Below are 21,260 nucleotides of genomic sequence, written 5' to 3' on the forward strand. Positions count from 1 at the left end.
GTAAAAATCTATTAATTAAAGAATGTCACCTTCTAGCTCTGACCTGGATAGCTCAGGCAAGTCTAATCTCATCAGACCTCAGAAGCTGAAGCAAGGCTGATCCTTGCAAATACTTGGAAGGCAGACCTCCAAGGAATACCAGGGCTGGAAGGCAGAGGCAGGCAATATGCAACCTGCCTCTCTAAAACATCCAAGCCCAACTAAGGGTTGCCAGAAGTCAACCATAACTTTCAGGCATAAATACACACAAATACTCACCAAAAATAAAATAAAAATTTTAAAAGATAATATCACCTTCCGTCTCTCATGAGCGCTGGATGTAGGCTTGCCAATCCCCAGGTTCCAGCGGGGGTTCTTCTGCTTTCCCAGGCTGCTTCCCGCCCCCAGTCAGCTATCCGGAGGGGGGAAACCCCACCCTCAAAGCCACCATGTGACTATCGCCCTCCGGAGGCTCCAGTCTCCGATTGGAAAGGCTTCCTCTTGGGATGGGGTGTCTGTGTTACCTGGAAAAAGTTGGCTGCAACTCGTGAGTAGAGAGGCCAAGCCCTCACTTCAGAGTCGACAGAAACGAGGCGGGGGGGGGGGGAGGAATGTCTGCTGAACACTTCATTATTCCCTATGTGGAGATCGATTCTCATAGGGTATAATGGGGAATTGAACTGGAGGTTTCAGAGGCTCTGGGGGAGCTGTTTTTTGAGGCAGAGGCACCAACCTTTCAGTATAGTATCTAGTGCCTCTCCCCAAAGTACCCCCCAAGTTTCAAAACGATTGGACCAGGGGGTCCAATTCTATGAGCCCCCCAAAAAGGTGCCCCTATCCTTCATTATTTCCTATGGAAGGAAGACATTTAAAAAGGTGTGCTGTCCCTTTAAATGTGATGGCCAGAACTCCCTTTGGAGTTCAATTATGCTTGTCACACCCTTGATCCTGGCTCCGCCCCAATGTATCCTGGCTCCACCCCCAAAGTCCCCTGCTCCACCCCCAAAGTCCCCAGATATTTCTTGAATTGGACTTGGCAATCCTAGCTGGATGACATATTGAGATTCAAGGTTAACGCATTTTATTTATTTATATATTTATTTACGTTATTTATTGTCTGCCTTTCTCACAGGGGCTTCAAGCCGGACTATACAGAGTGAGCCGGGACAGCTGACAAAATGGGACATTAGGAGGGTAGAAGTCTGGAACCACCAGAAGGAAACAGAACGATAACATAAATATTCACATAACATCTTAAATTATATAATAGGATCCTACTTGTGGGCAGCAGTGTAGACCACAAGTCCCAATAATTTATCCTACTAGGTTTGTGAAACTATTGTGTACTGTGCAGTGTTATTACCTCCGCAGAAAAGCCCTCTTGAATAGTTCAGTTTTTCATAGTTCGTGTAAGGCCAGGAAAGCGGAAACTTTCCTGACCTCCTCAGGTGAGCCGTTTCACAAGGTGGGAATCACCGTGGAGAAAAAAATGCTCCATGAAGAGGGCAATCCCAACAACACTACACTTGGCACCAGATTTCAGCTAAACTTCCTCTACTGGCAGCGAGGTTCCTCTGTTGCCAGACCCCAACTCCCCACTGCCAATCATCTGGCTGGCAGGAGGGAACTTACCCCATCATCACTTCTGGGCCATTGGGGTGACACTCTGGTATTTTGGCAAAAACTCCATGGTAGAAACCAAATTTACCACAGAGTTTTTCCCCAAGTACCAGAGTGTCACCCTAATGTCCTGGATACGATTACATCATTTCCAGGTCATGTGGGGACACGTCACTGGGATGGGCCTCCCTGCCGCTCCCCATCCCCTGCCACTGAAGGGCAATGTTGAGATTGGGAGGTACCTGTTCTGGAGAAACAACCAGAAGTTTCAAGAGAAGCCAAAAGTTTAGGGAAAACTAGCAATGTTTCTTGCGTGGGGATGGGGGCAAGAGATCTTCTGGCCAGCCCTAGTCGTGACTTCTATAATAAACCCAATCCCATAGTGCAATTAAAATCAGTCCACTCTCTATACAGGCCGGGTTGTATTAATAATGAATAATTATTTCTTATTTTTAGAGAGAGGCCTGCATTAAAATTACATCTCGCCGCCCGAGTTAATCTGGAAATGCTGCCAGATTTGATTTATAAAAATCTCAGTGATCTCACGCTTGTTCATCACAAGAACCAAAAGAGAAAGTGTGCGGGTGGCTTTATAGGTCAGATAGGTAAAGGGGTACGATTCTAAACTCCTTCGGAAGGAAAAAAAGAAGAAGAAATCAAAACAGAAGAGTAGTTACTAACATCTATTTCAATCATGCCAATTAAAGCAGAAGTAAGGGGGAGGAGGAGGAGAAGATGCTAACGGGCGAGGTGCAACCGATTAGCAAACAATCACGGGCGTGAGAAACGTGCTTGGAGGGGGCTGGATGCTGCACAATTAAACTGCACTTCTATTTATACACAGATGTTTTAATTTAATTAGTAAATATCATTCTAGAGCATGATGCATGTCATGGTTTGGGAGGCCTCTTCTGATCTGATCGGGTTTGTGCTAGCTTAGATTTTTTAAAAAGAAAGGGATTAGTCAAATTCAGGGCTTTTTTTAATAGCAGGAATGCACAGGAACTCAGTTCCAGCTGCCTTGGTATCAGGGGTGTGGCCTAATATGCAAATGAGTTCCTGCTGGGCCCGGTGTAAAACAATGATGACATCAGGGGGTGTGGCCTAATAGGCAAATGAGTTCTTGCTGGGCTTTTTCTACCAAAAAAGCCCTGGTCAAATTCATAAGAGAACAAGTATGCAGCCAGAACTTCTCAGGGATGCCATGGGGAGCCGAGGATCCTGATGAGAGTAGGCCAGAGGGGCAGGTGATGGGCAAGGTGGGTGACAGGGCTGTGGCAGTGCCATATTGTCAAGGTGTGGGCTGGGAACCCAGCTGTGGGGCGTGAGTGGCTTGCACATGCAGCAGTAGTACAAGCGGCATCCTTGTGGAATTGGAGTCCACAGCCCTTAGTTGTCCGGGCTGATAGCCTTCTTCAAGAGACAAACATGGACACTGTGTCCCTCTTGATGCACCTACATTGTCAATGATGGAGAATACAGACTGAGTCCAGGGTGCTCACTCTGTGCCTTGTGAAACTGTCACAAATGAAGTGTGAATTCTTCTCAATGCCTGGGTGCATGGTGCCTAATTCAGATTGCAACTGTGGCATACATTGAGAGTAGGGTTGCCAAGTTTCCTGCATCCTCCATACCATAGAGTTTTTCCTCCCAAATTCCTAGAGTGTCCACGAAAACCATACAGTTTTCCCAGAAATGCCTAGAGTGGCCGGGCGCAACATCATCGGCGCAATGACATCACCCGTAAGCGATGTCATCGTGCCAGCTACGTGCCAGACATGCTGGTCCAATGCGTGTCGGTAGGCTGGTAACCTCTAGGGCAGGAGAACCTCCACCCGGCCTAGGGGCTTGGCAGCCCTAACTGAAAGAAAAGGGTTCAACCCACCTACCCGCAGCCACTTGTGGGTTTCTGCCAGACTAAATCTTTATTGATATTTATTCATTAAATTTATTAACCTCCCTCCCCAGTAGGACCAGGCTCAGGGCGGTGCACACATGATCAGATGAACTCACATCAAACAATTCAAAGTCAGGCTAAAACAGTAAACAGCAAAACAAATCAGGCTAAAACAGTTAGCTATAGATGGCGCTAAAATCCTAATATTGCAACTGTCTCATGGGGCAAAGGGCAGGAAAAAGTAAGATGGGAGTGCCAAGACGGGACCCATCACTGCCCTCAACCAAACGTCTAGCAGAACATCTCTGCCTTACACGCTCTGCAGAGTTACTTGGCAGAGAGTTCCACCAGGTTGGAGCCAAGGCGGAGAAAGCCCTGGCTCTCATCGAGGACAAGATATCCCGAAGTTGCAACAGATCTCTCATGCAGGGGATCACTCCCTGGAGCCGGTTTGGTGCAATGGTTAAATGCACAGACTGTAATCTGGGAGAGCCAGATTTGATTCCCCACTCCTCCACATAAAGCCAGCTGAGTGACCTTGGGTCAGCCACAGTTCTCGCCAGAGGCGTCACTAGGGTGGGTTGCACCCTAGGGTGTAACTGATTCAGGTCACCCCCCCCCCCCCATTGGGCATCACCCCTTTTGGAGGGCTGCATCACCCCCTCCGCACACAACCCCACCCACTTCACATGGCCCCTCCCTCATCCAGCCTCTGGTCACATGACCAGCCCCCATAATCCAAGATACCAGTTTTGCAGCATTTAAGTTTCCCCCACTCACCCACATGCTTTTAGCTGAGCCGGTGGCAGCGCGGCCCCGGTTTCAGAATCCCGGCCAGCCCACACACAGCAGCAGCGTTCTAGTCCCAGGGCCAGCCCCTTCCTGTTGGGGGGGGGGGTCATGGGTCAGTGCCTGGGGCCAATGAGAATGCTCTGGGGGAGGGCCGATGACCCCCTTGGCCCCGCCCTAGTGACGCCGCTGGTTCTCGCAGAAGCTGTTCTCTCAAGAGCGGTTATCTCAGAGCTCTCTCAGCCCCACCTACATCACAGGGTATCTGTTGTGGGAGAAGGAAGGAAAGGGTTTGTAAGCCACTCTGAGACTCCTCCTCCTTCTAGTTTCAGGCCAGAGGAAGGAAGGAAGGAAGGAAGGCCCTTGTCCATGATGAAAACTTATGAAAGAACTGATGAATTATAGACCACTGAGTAACTAGAGATCAATATTTTGAACATAAGGGGGGGAAAACCTTATATAGTTTTTCCAGTTTATGAAAGAGCTATTTTTCTCCTGTTTCATACAGCTTGGTATATTATTCACTGCTAAGATGGTCACACTGGGGGTTTTGCCGGCTGAATCTATACACATTTCTCCAAAAAGCATTCATTTTTGACAAGTCCTCCCACAGAATTTTCAGTCATGAAGCTATTGAATAATGGTCACTTTTCTTCTTCATCATCTTTCTCGAATTAGACACTTAAAACCTCACATTATTCTAGCATTCCATGATGGCAGTGAGGCCAGATTGTTTTAAGGAAGAGACCAGTGAAACATAGAAAGCAAAAACACCAGGGCTTTTTTGAGCAGGAATGCAGTTCTGGCTGGCTTGGCATCAGGGGGTGTGGCCTAACATGCAAATGAGTTCCTGCTGGGCTTTTTCTTCAAAAAGCCCTGTGCAAAACAATGGTGATGTCAGGGAGTGTGGCCTAACATGCCAATTAGTTCCTGATGGACTTTTTCTACAAAGAAAGCCCGAAAAACACATTCCCCCCAAGCACTAACCATAGACAGTCTACCACTGTAGAATGTATTTGTGAAGAGTGACTTGTGAGTCAAAAAATATGTCAATAATTCTACTGGGACTGGATGGCTGGCAGAGTCTAGAAGACAAGATATCCCAAAGTTGCAATAGGTAATTTTGCACATTTGAAGAAAGCTTATTTTGCAGACCGAATGGTACAAAAATCCAGAAGCAGCCTTTTACATTACAGGGATTGCATACTTTGAACATATATGAACACAAGAAAAACTACCTTATACTGAATCAGGCCAATTATCTATAAAGATCAATGCTCTCTAAAGCTCTTCACCGTCTCATCCTGGCAGAGGTATTTCACATCACCTGCTGCCTGGTCCTTTTTAACTGGATATGCCCAAGGCTTTTTTTGTAGCAGGAACTCCTTTGCATATTAGGCCAAATACCCCTGTCATAGCCAATCCTCCAAGAGCTTACAGGGCTCTTAGTACAGGGCCTACTGTAAGATCCAGGAGGATTGGCTACATCAAGGGCGCATGGCCTAATATGCAAAGGAGTTCCTGATACTAAAAAGTCATGGGATGCCAGGAATTGAACCAGGGACCTTCTGTACAAAAAAAGAGACCCTTCCGCTGAGCCACAGCCCCTCTGCAGGAGGTAAGGAAAGAGTAGGGTTGCCAAGTCCAATTCAATAAATATCTGGGGACTTTTGGGGGTGGAGCCAGGAAACATTGGAGTGGAGCCAGGAGCAAGGGTGTGTCAGGCATAACTGAACTCCAAAGGGAGTTCTGGCCATCACATTGAAAGGGACCACACACCTTTTTAGGGTTGCCAATCCCCAGGTGGGGGCAGGGGATCCCCCCGGTTTGGAGGCCCTCCCCCCGCTTCAAGGTCATCAGAAAGCGGGGGGAGGGGAGGGAAATGTCTGCTGGGAACTCTGTTATTCCCTCTGGAGATTTATTCCCATAGCAAATCATGGAGAATTGATCCGTGGGTATCTGGGGCTCTGGGGGGGTCTGTTTTTTGGGGTAGAGGCACCAAATTTTCAGTATAGCATCTAGTGCCTCTCTCCAAAATAACCCTCAATTTTCAAAAGGATTGCACCAGGGGGTCCAATTCTATGAGCCCCAAAAGAAGGTGCCCCTATCCTTCATTATTTGCTATGGAAGGAAGGAATTGAAAAGGTGTGGCATCCCTTTAAATGTGATGGCCAGAACTCCCTTTGGAGTTCAATTATGCTTGTCACAGCCTTGATCTTTGCTCCACCCCTAATGTCTCCTGGCTCCACCCCCAAAGTCCCCAGATATTTCTTGAATTGGACTTGGCAACCCTACACCTTTTAAATGCCTTCCCTCCTTTGGAAATAATGAAGGATAGGGGCACCTTCTTTGGGGGCTCATAGAATTGGACCCCCTGATCTAATCTTCTTGAAACTTGGAGGGTATTTGGAGGAGAGGCATTCGATGCTGTGCTGCAAATTCGGTGCCTCTACCTCACAAAAGGAGCCCCTCCAGAGTCCCGTGGATCAATTCTCCATTATACCCTAAGGGAATCAGTCTCCCTAGGGAATAATGGAGTGCCCAGCAGACATCCCCCCCCCTTTCTGATGACCCTCAAATGGAGGGAGGGCCTCCAAACCGGGGGATCCCCTGCCCCCAACTGGGGATTGGCAATCCTAGGAAAGAGGTCCAGACACTTACAACGCTGTTGTGACATCTCTTTGCTTACAATTCAGAAGAGAGCAGATAATCTTCTAGACAGGTAGTGTGAATCTTTAAAATAGGCTCAGTTCCCACCCAAGTAAAACATATCTATTCAGAGCCAACAGACCCACCCCTTTCATGATAGGCCGCTTCTTGCCAGCCAACGACACAACTCACAGTCATATATTATCACCACCAAATGGGTTCTTTCCAGCCACCGTCTCCACAAAGAAGGTCTGCCCATTAGGTGGGAAGCATTAGCCATCAATGCTTGATTTAAGCCAGTGTCTTTCAGCTAGCAATGGCCAATTTGAAGCTGCATCATTCAGCCCTCGAGGCCTATTTGGGAAACAGTTTTCGAGTTATCTCCACAAAAGGTTGCTGAAAAGCAATATCTTCAATTTGCAGGGCTATAACGATATATTGATACCAACCAGAGGTTGTTTCAAAGAAAAAGAGGGGCCGGAGCTCATTAGCACAACTTATTTGCATATGCCACACCCACCCAACATCACCGGAAGGTGTACTAAATTATTTCAGCTCAGCATCTACCTTCAAATGCTTCTTGAAATATAATTCCCATCATGAAACCTTACTCCCATTGTACGTTTTAAATTACTTTCTCCGATGTGGCCACAGAGGCATGATGAAGATTTCCATCTGTCTGCTTTATATGTTACTGGTTATTTCCCCTTTTTCGTGCGTGGGGAAAAATAGTAGAAAGTTTGTCAAACCTTAGAAGTTCAGCAAAAAATTCTCACGGGGGTTTGAACAATGGAGCCCAGAAGCAAGCATGGGGGGGGGGGCAGGGGGGAAGGAAGGAAGAAAGAGCACAATAAAATTTAGAGGTTCCGGAGCTCCGCTTCTATGAGCTAATATATCTTATGCAGTAGCAGGGGGGCTTTTTTGTAGCAGGAACTCCTTTGCATATTAGGCCACACACTCCTGATGTAGCCAATCCTCCTGAAGCTTACAGTAGGCCCTGTAAGAAGAGCCCTGTAAGCTCTTGGAGGATTGGGTACAGCAGGGGTGTGTGGCCTAATATGCAAAGGAGTTCCTGCTACAAAAAAAGCCCTGGCAGGAGCTATTGGCTTTGAGCTCTGTCAACCTTACCGAACAGGACCATTACTTCATCACCCCCCAAACTTCTAGTTAGGAAGCCAGAAGTTAAGTGGTACCTGTTTCATTACACCTCTGCAGGTTAGCTTTGCTGGTGCACCTGATTTTCAGTTGTTGCATGAGGATTTCTACAGTTAGTTCCAGAGTCGATGCCTGCATGCTGCTGCATGCTTTTGATGCAACGTCCCATTCTTTCATCTTCCATGCATCCATCTCCATTGCAATCATATACAAAGTTAGGCCAGGGTGTCAAACATGCAGCCTGAGGGCCAGATCAGGCCCCCGGAAGGCTCCTATCAGGCCCCCGAACAACTGGCTTTTGTCTGCTTCCTTCCCCCTCTCATTTCCTTCTGCATCTCAACATGCTTTGCAAGGCTTGCTCAATCGCACAAGAGCTATAGATCAAAACCTTGATTTTCTCCATTGGTTGAGGCTCCTCCCGCTCCTGGCCCCTGGGGAAGGAAGGAAAGAGCCAGAGCTCCCTTTGCCCAGTTCCCTGGATCCCATGGGAGAGATACAAAGAAAGCACCTTTAAGAGCAAGAAGTGCTAATGTTTTAAGCATGTTTTATTTTAAGGTGTTTTTTTTAAAATATAGTGTTTGTGTCCTTTAAAAAGTTTATGTCTCTGCTACCTAGTCTTAAATAGGTACACGCTTGGCCTGGCTCAACAAGGTCTCATTTATGTCAGATCCAGCCCTCATAACAAATGAGCTTGACACCCCTGGTTTAGACAGTAGGCAAGGCAGCAGCACTTCCTGACATTTATTTTGAAGTAGCTGAACTGATATTACCAGGGATCGTTTTGTAGAAAAACAGGTGGTGGAGCTCATCCAGGGATTGTTATGCAGCTGCACATACTATTCAATGGACAAGGAGGTGGAACTCTCAGAAGGAGAAGGTGGAACTCTCAGAAGGGGAAGGTGGAACTCTCAGAAGGGGAAGGTGGAACTCTCAGAAGGGTGCAGGAGCTGTGCTCCTGTGAGCTCCCACTGAATCTGACGCCTGGATATTACTAACTAATTGGTGCTGGTTAAGTGCTTTTCACCTGCAGGTCAAGGACGGCACAGCAGCTTTGAATTTAAATGTTGCACTTATGCATACGTTCACGGTTTCATTAGCTGGAAAATAAAGGGCATTGATGTGATTGTGAATGTGGCTGCATGCTCAAAAATTGCACGTTGTTTCGACCTGACCGGATAGCTCAGGCAAGCTTAATCTTGCTAGATCTCGGAAGCTAAACAGAGTCAACCTGGCAAGTATTTGGATGGGAGACCTCAGAGGAATACCAGGGCTGCAATGCAGAAGCAGGCTATCAAGCCAGTTCTCTGAATTTCCTCCATGCCCCAGCAGGAGTCGCCAAAGGTTGCCGTCACTTCCAGGCATGGGAGCACACACTCTCTCACACATACACAAAATTAAAAAAAAAAAAACCACCCAAAACTGTACATTGTTTCCATGTGCAGAATCACTTGTGCACATGACTAACTTGGAAGAGGGGGTGTTTTGAAAAGGAACATGAATAACACAACACTGTGGCAAGAGATGTTGGCATGAGTCTTTGCTTTGGGTTCTTCTGCATTCTCATTTTTTTAGTGTGTGTCTCCATGTTGCAATGGTTTTTTTCCCACATGTGTTTTGCTCCCTGCAGTGGTCAGTTTGATAGTACATCTCTGTATATCTGGCATATCTCCCTGCAGATTTAAAGGAGATAAACTGGAAATACAGTGATGTAATATCTAATTGTCCACTAGAGGGAGATAAGCTGGAAATACAAGGATGTAATATCTAACTGACCACTAGAGGGAGATAAGCTGGAAATACAGTGATGTAATATCTAATCGACCATCAGAGGGAGAAAAACACATGTGGAAATGAAATGAGAATGCGGAAGAGCCCAAAGTCTGGAAACACAAGCCAAAAGACTGGCAGAGACCCAACATGTCAGGACTGCTCTACAACATAGACAAAGTCATATGAAATCTAAAAAGGCTGAGGACTCCAATGAGTGGGGACTTTTAAGGCACCCTTGCTATCACTACAAGCCTTGCCATTTGTACACTTGGGCAGAATGGGGCTACTGGCATGCTGAGTTCAACTTTTTTCTTAAAATTTGGGGAAGGGGAACCTTTCAGGAAACCTTATTGCTGGAATTGTTGGACTGGGCTGTTTTACTTCCATAACATCTGAAACTATCTCCCAAGTTTTCAATGGTTTGCAGTAAGGCTGGGCCCTCCAAGAAGGAAGCTTTGTTCAGATCACAGTACTGCAGTTCTGGGGTATAAATCCAGTCTCTTCTCTTCTTCTTCTTTGGTAGAGGTTCTAAGGAACAAATGCTTCTACTGATCGCTTGCGTAAGCGTTCAGATGAATTGGTGCCCTGAGCCAGGGATCTGATTGAGAGCAGCTTGTATGTAAATCAGACAGCATTTTCATAGATGAGAAACACGGCTGTTGAGCCTCTGTTGTGCTATTTATACAAATGTTTGATTGTTGTTAAGGCAGCAAAGAAAGCAGCAGAGAGGCATTTCTAATGAGAATGGGCATTCTAGCCAATGGCAGAATCTCTTCTCTAGTACAAACTGAACCGAAGAGAAGTAATAATAAATTTGAGCCCTCATGCTCAGAGCTGCCGCTTGACACCCTCATATATTTCATAAAACAAAATTCTCAATGAATTAGAATTCATGTCCCTCCCCGAGGCATTTCAGAGGAAGCCAAAAAAAAGTTTTAAGACGATCAGAATTTTTGAGAAGGATTCTTCACAACCCGACTCTCACCAGGTTCCACCTAAAGTGAAATTTGACAGGAATTTGGAAGTTTAAACTGGGTAAAGAAGGAACGGTGGGGATTATCTAAAACAGGGGTGGCCAAACTGCATCTCCAGTGTGACGTGTGGTTCTTTCACAGATATTGTGTGGCTCTCAAAGCCCCCACCACCGCATCAGCCAGCTTGGAGAAGGCATTTCGCTTTTTAAATCACATCTCCAGGCCAAGCCGGCCAGCGTCTTGGAGAATATGTGTTTAAAGTTGCTCTCTTTCTACCACTCCCTACTTTGTGTCTCTTTGATGTTTATTCTATGTGGCTCTTATGCTAAGCAAGTTTGGCCAGCCTTGATCTAAAACAATCCCCATCCCTGCCCAGCTAATTTCTCTACCCTGGGAATTGGGTCCAGATTATACAGCGATGCCAGGTCCCCCCTGGACACCAGCAGGGGATGGGGGGTAGGCTTGGCAGATCCAGGTTCGGAAACTCCTAGAAAAGGAGTCTGGGGAGGGCAGGAACCTCCATGGAAGACAGGGCCATACAGTCCACCCTCCAAACAGGGCTGGTGCGTGGGAGTAGGCAAAGTACGCAGTCGCCTAGGGCGCCACCTGGCGCCACCTTTGACGCATGACTTTGGCTCCTGACCACAGTCACCTCGTCCTCTCCCATCACCAAGCTGCCCTCAACAAAGCCAAGCCACCCCCCTCTCTCTGAGGTGTGACTTGGCCTCTCACCTCATCCTATCCTGTCACCCTCCTTCCTAACCTGACCAGCAAGCACTTATTCTCACAATTTTTTTATAACATCACATTTTTTAAAAAAATAATAATTAAAAATCAGTAAATTAAAAATGTGAAAAGTTTCAAGTTTGGCACTCTTCGATTTCCCTATATTTTTAATAAGGGGGGGGGGCGCTAGTGGGTGATTCGCCTAGGGCACCAGAAAGCCTAGCACCAGAAAGCCTCCAATGCATCCATTGTCTCCAGGGGAACTGATCTCTGTAATCTAGAGATGAGCTTTAATTCCAGGAGATCCCCAGGTCCCACCTGGAGGCTGGCAACCCTGTCAAATCATCCCTGAAATATTATTAAATCCTTTCCCACCCAGAGATCTTGACACTTCTTCCCAAGGCGTGTCCCTTTCCACCGAGAGATTTTGACACGTCTTCCCAAGGCGTGTGATGCTGCTATTGTGTCAGCTGATCTCACCTTTTCAAACAGGTTTTTTTTAAAAAATGGGAGAAAGAATATTAACAAATCTCTATGAGCTGAAACTGGAGTTGCGAAAAGGAAAGCGTCCCCCTCCCTCTTGTCCTGCTCTCAGTCACTCATTTTACATCTGACTTAACAAGTTTTTCGCCTTTGCTTTCTGCTCCGCAAACTACAGCCCTTGCAATTCCATGCTCTTGCAGAACATCTCAAAGGGCCGTTTCATGAGTTACAAGATTCCTACATGAAAGGAGAGTGTATTAACATGAAAACCAGCAGCGTGTTAACACAAAAGCCATATGTACACTGAACATCACGACTGTTAGGGTCGCCAATCCCCAGGTGGGGGCAGGGGATCCCCCAGTTTGGAGGCCTTCCCTCCGCTTCAGGGTCATCAGACAGTGGGGCAGGGAAGGGAAATATCTGTTGGGTACTCCATTATTCTCTACGGAGACCGATTCCCATAGGGTATAGTGGAGAATTGATCCATGGGTATCTGGGGCTTGGGGGGGGCTGTTTTTTGAGATAGAGGCACCAAATTTGCAGCGTAGCATTTGATGCCTCTCCTCAAAGCACCCTCCAAGTTTCAAAAGGATTGGACCAGGGGATTCAATTGTACGAGCCACAAAAGAAGGTGCCCCTATCCTTCATTATTTCCAACAGAGGAAAGGTATTTACAAGATGTGCAGTCCCTTTAAATGTGATGGCCAGAACTCCCTTTGGAGTTCAATGATGCTTGTCACACCCTTGCTCCTGGCTCCACCCCCAAAGTCCCCAGATATTTCTTGAATTGGACTTGGCAACCCTAACGACTGTACTAGATGTATACTACAACATCTAAGTGTGGTTTCCCAGAGCATAGTCATTGAGAGTAGGGTTCCCCACTCTGGGATGAAAAATTCCTGGAGAACTGAGGGCGAAGCTCTATTGTCACCCGGTGCGTTCCTAGTATGCACTTGAATGACAGATGCACTAATTGATTCTACAAAAGTCATAACTGATGGCACTGAAAGGCATGGCCACCCTATTCCTGGTTAGTCAAGACCTTTGCAGCTGAGTTGGGCACAGACCCAAGCTCAATTAAACCCACTCCCTGCCCCTTCACCACAATAAAATGCAAGAATCTTGCATCACTTTTTTATTCCCAGGGCTTTTTTGTAGCAGGAACTCCTTTGCATATTAGGCCACACACCCCTGATGTAGCCAATCCTCCTGGAGCTTACAGTAGGCCCTGTACTAAGAGCCCTGTAAGCTCTTGGAGCACTGGCTACATCAAGGGGGTGTGGTCTAATATGCAAAGGAGTTCCTGCTACAAGAAAAGCCCTGTTTAAACCCTGTCTCCATTGGCTCGTCCTGGTTCTCCGTCCCATCAGCTGGTAGGGAGTGCTGTGCGGCCTATGTAACTATCTTGTTTTTGCTGATGAACGGGGGTCTGTCTTTAGAAGGCAAACGGTGGAAGATGCAATCTAATTAGCCGATTGGCTCCAGCGAGATGCTCATCCAGTTTCCCCCACTGCCACCTCCCCCCCTTCCCCGGCCCTTCCTTCTCCCCTTTGTGAATCATGAAGCCTGCCAGTTACCCGCACGACGGCTCCCAGCCCTGCTTTCCCTCCCCTAGACAATTAGCGAAGTGTTTGGTCTTCTGGTTTGGATGAATAATTAATTTGCCCGCTTTGTGAATGATTCATGGACCATATGCCAGGGTGGCAGGATGTATGGTGTGTGTGTGTGTGTGTGTGTGTGCATGTGTAACACAGTCACCTTATGCAAAGGACAGTGTTGATCCCTTCCTCCCCCCCCCCCCCATCTCCTAGAGTCCCTACCTCCCTGGCTGTGCAGGAGGGGTGTCAGCTTTGCAATGCTCAGCTTCTTCTCCCATCTCTCTTAACAGCTGCTTGCTCTTCAGACATTCGCACAGGATAATGCTGATGTCCAAGCCAGGAAATGCTTCCTCTACTGATTTTCAACAGATTGGTCAGCATTGGAATGGGCTCGGTTTGGTGAAGTGGTTTGGTGTAGTGTTTAAGTGTGTGGACTCTTATCTGGGAGAACCGGGTTTGATTCCCCACTCCTCCACTTGCAGCTGCTGGGATGGCCTTGGGTCTGCCATAGCTCTCGCAGGGCTATCCTTGAAAGGGCAGCTTCTGGGACAGCTCTCTCAGCTCCACCCACCTCACAGAGTGTTTGTTGTGCGGAAGGAAGGTAAAGGAGACTGTGAGCCAGTCTGAGATTCAGAGTGGAGGACGGGATATAAATCCAATATCATCATCTTCTTCTTCTTCTTGCTGGGCTGGCCGTAGGGAACTGGCTGGGATATTGGCTTTGATGCTGTGTGTATGGAAGGTGTTTCTGGGTGGTTGTTGTCCTGAATTCACTAGCAGTTCTGTTTGGGTGCCTTTCTTTTCTGAGTTCCCCAGACACATTCTTCAGGTTAGATTATTGGTATAAAAATTGAAAATGGGGGTGGGAAGGGAGAAAAATATGTTTCCTTCTCTCTCAGAAATTACAACTTTCCCCTTATATATGTACTAAAAATCCAGCCAGCAAAAAAAGAGTTATGGGAACTCAAATCATTGTTCACTGTGGGCTCAGCAACGGGGTTTCTTCCAATGCTGATTTTAAAAGTGCCCCCCCCCCTTCACAAATGCTTCCACAGGCATTTCTTTATTAAGGAAAGGAAAGATGTGGCGAGAAAGAGAAGATTTTCTTCTGTGCCATCTTCTCTCTGAAAAAGCCACCCCTGAGCTGCTTTTACCTTCCTGGGGGAAATGTACAGGTACCCGTATACTTATTTTCTCAGGGGTGGAATTCTAGCAGGAGCTCCTTTGTATATTAGGCCACACACCCCTGATGTAGCCAATCTTCCAATAGCTTACAAGGCTCTTTTTTGTAAACTCTTGGAGGATTGGCTACATCAGGAGTGTGTGGCCTAGTATGCAAAGGAGCTCCTGCTAAATTTCCACCCCTGTATTTTCTAATGTGAGTGAAAACAGCTCAGACATAGCTTTATTCAGGGGTGATGTGGCAGGGGAAGAAAGGGTTATAGTGGTAGGCAAGGCCATTTTTTGGCAAAGCAATCCTGGCAACTGCATTTGCAAAAAAGGGAGGGAAAAAAAACACCTTGTTCAAATAAACAGAGACAAAACCATAAGGAAGGTCTGGGGAAATCACAGAGCGGCCTACAACCTGGTGATAGCACTTCCAGTTATGCCGCCAGAAATGACATCACCGCATCACAGGATACTCTACTGGCGACTCTCAGCTCACTGCCGTCTCCCCAGGGGTTTTCAGCCCAGGGCAGGCAATCCTATCTCAGCCTGGCCGTGACTTTCTAGGGTCTCAGCGCAGGTCCCTCCCATCACCTGCTACTTGATCCTTTTAACTGGAGATGCCAAGGATTGATTTTGGCACTTTCTGCATGCAAAGCAGATGCCAAGTGATTCTCTACATGTTTTTTATTTGAGGAATGACTAAATGATCCAATCACGCTCAATGCAGAAATGCAGCAGACATTACGCACCCCTAGAAGATGATGACTAGAAGAGGAATACGCCAGAGCAGTAAATCACACTGAGGAGTAATGGGCAACTTCTGTCTGGATGGGCACCTGGGACTCCGAGAAGCCTTGGCTTATTTATTTATTTCCCACAGTGCACGCCAAGTGCTGTCATAGTACACCAAGGAGCCCCAGGCAATGATTTGGAAATGACTGGTATCTACCATCTGTTTTCCTTCCTCGGTCTTTTAGAACTCTTGTGATAAAACGGATTCATACCCAACCTCAGATCCATACCCAGTCCACGAGTGTTTAATATTCAGCACTTTTGCTGTCCATTTTATCTACCAAAGTAAGCTCTTTGTTGCTGCTGTTGATGGCCGCAGACTGGGGGTGCGATCACACGAGAGATTTGGCCCAACTTAGCCACACCTCCCATCTGGATTTAATGTGTGAAATCACACATGCACATCTGCCCCCCCCCCCGAGTCCCACTCATACCTACCCCATCTTAGGACAGGCTGGGGACTAAATAGCTACTGGGAACTTCCTAGTAGCAAACCTCTACAATGTAGGGTGCATTTATCAGCTGTCTGAATGGCCAGGCACATGATGAACCTGCCCAGTATGCTTACGAACAGTCTGAATGCTCCTCTTGCGTGTGTGCGGCCAGTGCCTCCCCTGGCAACAGGGCAGGGGCTGTGTGAATGCCGCAACATGGATTAAAGAGAACCAGCTTTTTCAGAGCCAGGACACTTATGGGCCAAATCTCTTGAGTGATCCTACCCTGGGTCTAGATGGTTGCTTTATTCTTACATACATGGTTGGATTGTAAGCTCTTGGAGGATTGGCTACATCAGGGGTGTGTGGCCTAACATACAAAGGAGCTCCTGCTAGAATTCCATCCCTGCTTACACACACATATAAAAAAGGGAGACACAGGGCGTTTTCACACTGACCTTACTCGGGAGCGACGTCCCTCTTCACCGTGCAGTGTCTGCGTGGATTTCGCACTAATTGCTCCGCAGAACCCGGAAGAGCCACAAAGTCCCGCAGCTTTTGCGTCGCAAATGTAAACTGGCCAAAAACCAGTTTACATTTGCGACGCAAAAGCCGCGGGACTTTGCAGCTCTTCCGGGTTCTGCGGAGCAATTAGTGCGAAATCCGCGCAGACGCTGCGCGGTGAAGAGGGATGTCGCTCCCGAGTAAGGTCAGTGCGAAAATGCTCACAGACGTTGGAACCTAACAGGGTCAAGGCAGCAGTTACTAGTCCTGAAGTGCCTTATTTAACCTTATCTTTCTTTGCATGCCTGTTAGCAGTGGGCCCTTCCAAAAAGCAGAAAAAGAAGCCGTTTGCAGGGCTCACAACCCCCACGGACAGAGGACAACTGCTATAAACCACACTTCACTCAGAAAGCACTTTATAAGAAAAGAAGCAATCATTTTTAAGGAAAGAAAAAGTTCAAGCACTCAACAACATTCTGTTTTCTCTGGATTTTTTTTTAAAAAATGGAATCCATACTTTCACTGTTTCTTCTAAACACTTGAAATGCCCAAACACCCAGCTGCACTTATGAATGATTAAGATCCCTCACCATAATCCACATCTTTGCCACTTAAAATAAACTTAAGAGAAATTCTGAAGGCTCAAAATACAACCAGCCTTGCCCCTGACCTCGATAGCCCAGGCAGGCCCGATCTAGTCAAATCTCGGAAGCTAAGTAGGGCTGACAATGGCAAGTACTTGGATGGGAGACCTCCTTGGAATATCAGGACTGAGAGGCAGAAGCAGGCAATAGCAAGCCACCTCTCTGAACGTACAAACCCCACTAGTGGTCACCAGAAGTCAACCATGACTTCTAGACATACCTACACACACAAATACTCACAATTTTTAATTTTTTTAAAAAAATACTAAAAAAAAAAAGGTAAAGGTGCAAGCACCAGTCGTTTTCGACTCTGGGGTGATGTCGCTTTCACAACATTTTCACGGCAGACTTTTTACAGGGTGGTTTGCCATTGCCTTCCCCAGTCATCTACACTTTCCGTCCAGCAAGCTGGGTACTCCTTTTACTGACCTCGGAAAGATGGAAGGCTGAGTCAACCTGGAGCCGGCTACCTGAAAACCCATCTTCCGCTGGGGATTGAACTCAGGATATGAGCCGAGGGCTCCGACTGCAATACTGCAGCTTTACAACTCTGCGCCACGTGGCTATTACCAACCTTCTAAACATGCATTCTAAATAGAGCCGCCCTGGCAAATTGGGTAGCAAACCTCTGGGTAGGGGCTGGAGAACTCCTGCTGTTTTTTATTTATTTATTTTATTGCATTTGTATCCCGCCCTCCCCTGACGCGACTAGCAGCAGTCAGAACAACACAGTGCTAAAAGAAAATCACAATAAAATCATTAAAAAACGTTTCATGCAATTTCGTACAGTTCAGAACATTCCATTCAGTTTCAATTTCGATCCCTATTACACTTGATCTCCAGATGACAGAGGTCAATCCCTATGGTGAAAATGGCTATTTTGGAGGGTGGGGGCTGTACAGCATTGTACCCTGCAGAGGTTCCTCCACAAACTCTGCCTTCCCCACATTCCACCCACCCCCAAATCACCAAGTATTTCCCACCCAGAGCTAGTAACCTTACATGCTGGCAGTTCAATGCACATGTTCAGATACAAAACAATAAGAGAGAAGGAGAAGAAAAGGAGGAAGAGAGGAAGAAGACGACATTCTGTGACAAATTCCTGAGGGGCAGCTGCTGTAACAAAAATAACCAGACATTTGTGGCCCCTTCAGGACTTGCAAAATTAGCTGTGCCCTAAGTGTTTGGTTGATATGACAAAGTTAGAGTCCAATAGCACTTTTAAGACCAACAGAGTTTCATTCAGGATGTGAGCTTTCATATGCATGCACACTTTGTCACATCCTGAATAAAACTTTGTTGGTTTAAAGGTGCTACTGGACTCTAACTTTGTCACATTGCTTCAGGCCAACATGGCTACCTACTTGGATCTGCCTTCATGTTTGTTCAATAGGTTGTGTCAGAGGCATGAAGGCTCTCTGTGAAACTTTTCTGGGAATTGGCCGAAGGACCAAAGAGAACACTTGGCGGTTCAAGTTGGTTTATTATTTTTCTTTTTTTCTTGTCAGGAGGTCAGAAAAGGAGAGCTCAGGCCCTACCTGCAATTAGAAGGGGTAGGGGGCAGATCCTGGCAAATGGTCCGTGTCTCTTTTGGCCTTCCTCATCAATAATGCCACAACCTGAAACTCATCCCTGACTTTGCTGCTTTCTGGGACCCCGAGAAAGTTCCCCAGCCCTCTTCTCCTGGCCCACCCACCCAGCCTCTCACAGAAGCCTCACATCCTTTTGTCTCTAGCTCAGCAGGAAGCCTTCACAGGAGACCCAGCCTGAGACAAAGAGCTGCAAATACCGAGGAACCGCCTGGGGCTAGGTCGGTAAGGAAACTGAATTCCGGTCTGGAGAGGAAAGATCCCCCTGGAAGAGCCAGTCTGTGCTGGTTAACATGACAACTAAATATCTAATGGGAAAGGGTGAGACATTGTTTAGCCACAGGAGGATGTGTGAAGCCCTAACAAGGGACAGCTCGAGTTGTTTTGGCCCCTCAGGCAGAACGTTCAAATGGCTCTCCTCAGATGCTGCAAACGCAATGAACTGAATAACTTGAGAATCTGGGGCTCCAAAATCTACTACCCAAGATGGACTTCTTCATTATACCGAATGCCTTCAGCTTAATGAAATATTTGTCTGCTTTTTCAAGAATTCATTTGTAGGGTTGTCAACTTCCAGGTGTTCACCTGGGAAAAATGGCCAATTTGGAAGGAGTATTCTGAGGCATTATACCCCACTGGAAACTATGGTTTCATGTGGGGACCCTCTAGCAATTTGGGGGAGAACTCTATGGTGCCATAGAGTTCTCCAAATTGCTAAAGCATCACTGCATGAAGCAACAGAGTTTCCAGTGAATTCCTAGAGCGTCCCACGCGACGTGCCCGGTGCAATATTTCACTTCATCACGCCACGTGGCAACAGTCTCTTTGGGGGCAGGGATCCCCATAGCGGCCTCCTCCCTGCTTGCAGGTTGGTGCCTGCCAAAGCGGGGGATTTCCCAGCAAGAACTTGGGAGCCCTACCTCTCTCAGATCCACCCCCAAAGTCTCCAGATATTTTCCAACACAGACCTGGCAACCCTAGGGCAACCCTATTTGAACAGTCCGCTCCTGCCGCTGGGTGGACTACATCCCTTGCCAGTCTGTGATCCAACATTTTCTCTGATAAAAAATAGGGGCATTCTTATGCACTGCCCTCTTCTGGGCCCACCACATTCATATTCTCTCACTGGTTGCTTCCTCCTCTCACCATTATAAATGGCCGAGTCTCCTCACTGAACTCATTTCCTCTGCACTAACCTGGCTTGAGCTGAATTAAAAGCAAAGAGGGCATTTGTCCTTTTGATTAAAGCCGGAGCAGGGGGAAAAAAAACATTTTAAAAGCCCCACGATATTGCAATTCCAGATATAGTAAATCAACTCGTTTATGAACACCGAATGTTGCAAAGTAAGCATGAACTCAAATCAATCTTCAGGCTGGATGTTAAGTAAAAATAAAAAAAGACAGGAATCCAGGGAGAGGGGGGGGGGGATGATACGCTTCTGGGCATGACAGAAGCCTCAGTCAGAGGCTCGTAGCAGGCTTAAGATGGAATGGAGGAGGCGTTTTGCAGGCTTAATAAGGTTAGATTTCTTCCCGGTGCAGAAAGATCTCGGGATGTAGCAAGGCATGTTGGGACCAAGAGGCAGTGGCTACAAACAACGAGCAATTGGCAGTGACTCTGAATCGGTCACTGGTTCAAAGTGGACAGTTGGGAGTCCTTTGTAAAGCAGAGATCACAAATCGAGACCAACACGGCAGTCCTTCTCATTAACAAAGCTGGAAACTGACGGTAGAAAACAAACAAAAAAATCAGAAAAATTAATTGTCTTAAAACAACATTTTAATGTACTTCTACACATCTTCGTCAAATGAGGATTTGTTAGGGGTAGGTACTTGAAAAGAAGCTTGGGGTATACAGGGCGTTTTTGTAGCAGGAACTCCTTTGCATATTAGGCCACCCCCCCCCCAGCCCCGATGTAGCCAATCCTCCAAGAGCCTACAAGGCTCTTTGTACAGGGCCTACTGCAAGCTCTTGGAGGATTGGCTACATCAGGGGTGTGTGGTCTTATATGCAAAGGAGTTCCTGCTATGAAAAAAGCCCTGGGGATACATGAGTTCCTCCGAGATGGGATTAGAAAGAAAACAGACAAACGGCAGTATGCTCAGCACATCCAAAGATGCCCAGACCCAGCCAGAATCTGGCTGTTGGCCAAACAAGGACCCAAGTCAAACAGGGAGCACCAATTAACTTCCTGGGTGGCTAGAGCTGCCCTGGAACCAGGTTGCCCCAAAGCGGGAATATACAGTGTGGAAAAAATGGTGGCTGGCACTGCTATGATATCACTTCTGGGGTGAACCTGGAAGTGATTTTTTTTTGTGTCACCACATAGTCTAGGATTCAGTGGATAAGTAGTAGTAGAAGAAGAAGACATTGGATTTATATTCCGCCCTCTGTTCAGAGTCTCAGAGCGGCTCACAATCTCCTTTACCTTCCTCCCCCACAACAGACACCCTGTGAGGTGGGTGGGACTGAGAGGGCTCTCACAG

General features: G+C 47.0%; 1 protein-coding gene across 1 annotated transcript in view; it reads right to left on the reverse strand.

Annotated features, from left to right (window-relative positions):
• The window catches only part of CACNA1E (calcium voltage-gated channel subunit alpha1 E), a 605,524-nt gene that overhangs the window by 366,398 nt on the left and 217,866 nt on the right, over nt 1-21,260 (reverse strand). The gene's annotated exons all lie outside the window — the stretch shown is intronic.

This window comes from Heteronotia binoei, chromosome 2 (assembly GCF_032191835.1).
Source record: "Heteronotia binoei isolate CCM8104 ecotype False Entrance Well chromosome 2, APGP_CSIRO_Hbin_v1, whole genome shotgun sequence".
Taxonomy (NCBI): Eukaryota; Metazoa; Chordata; class Lepidosauria; order Squamata; family Gekkonidae; genus Heteronotia; species Heteronotia binoei.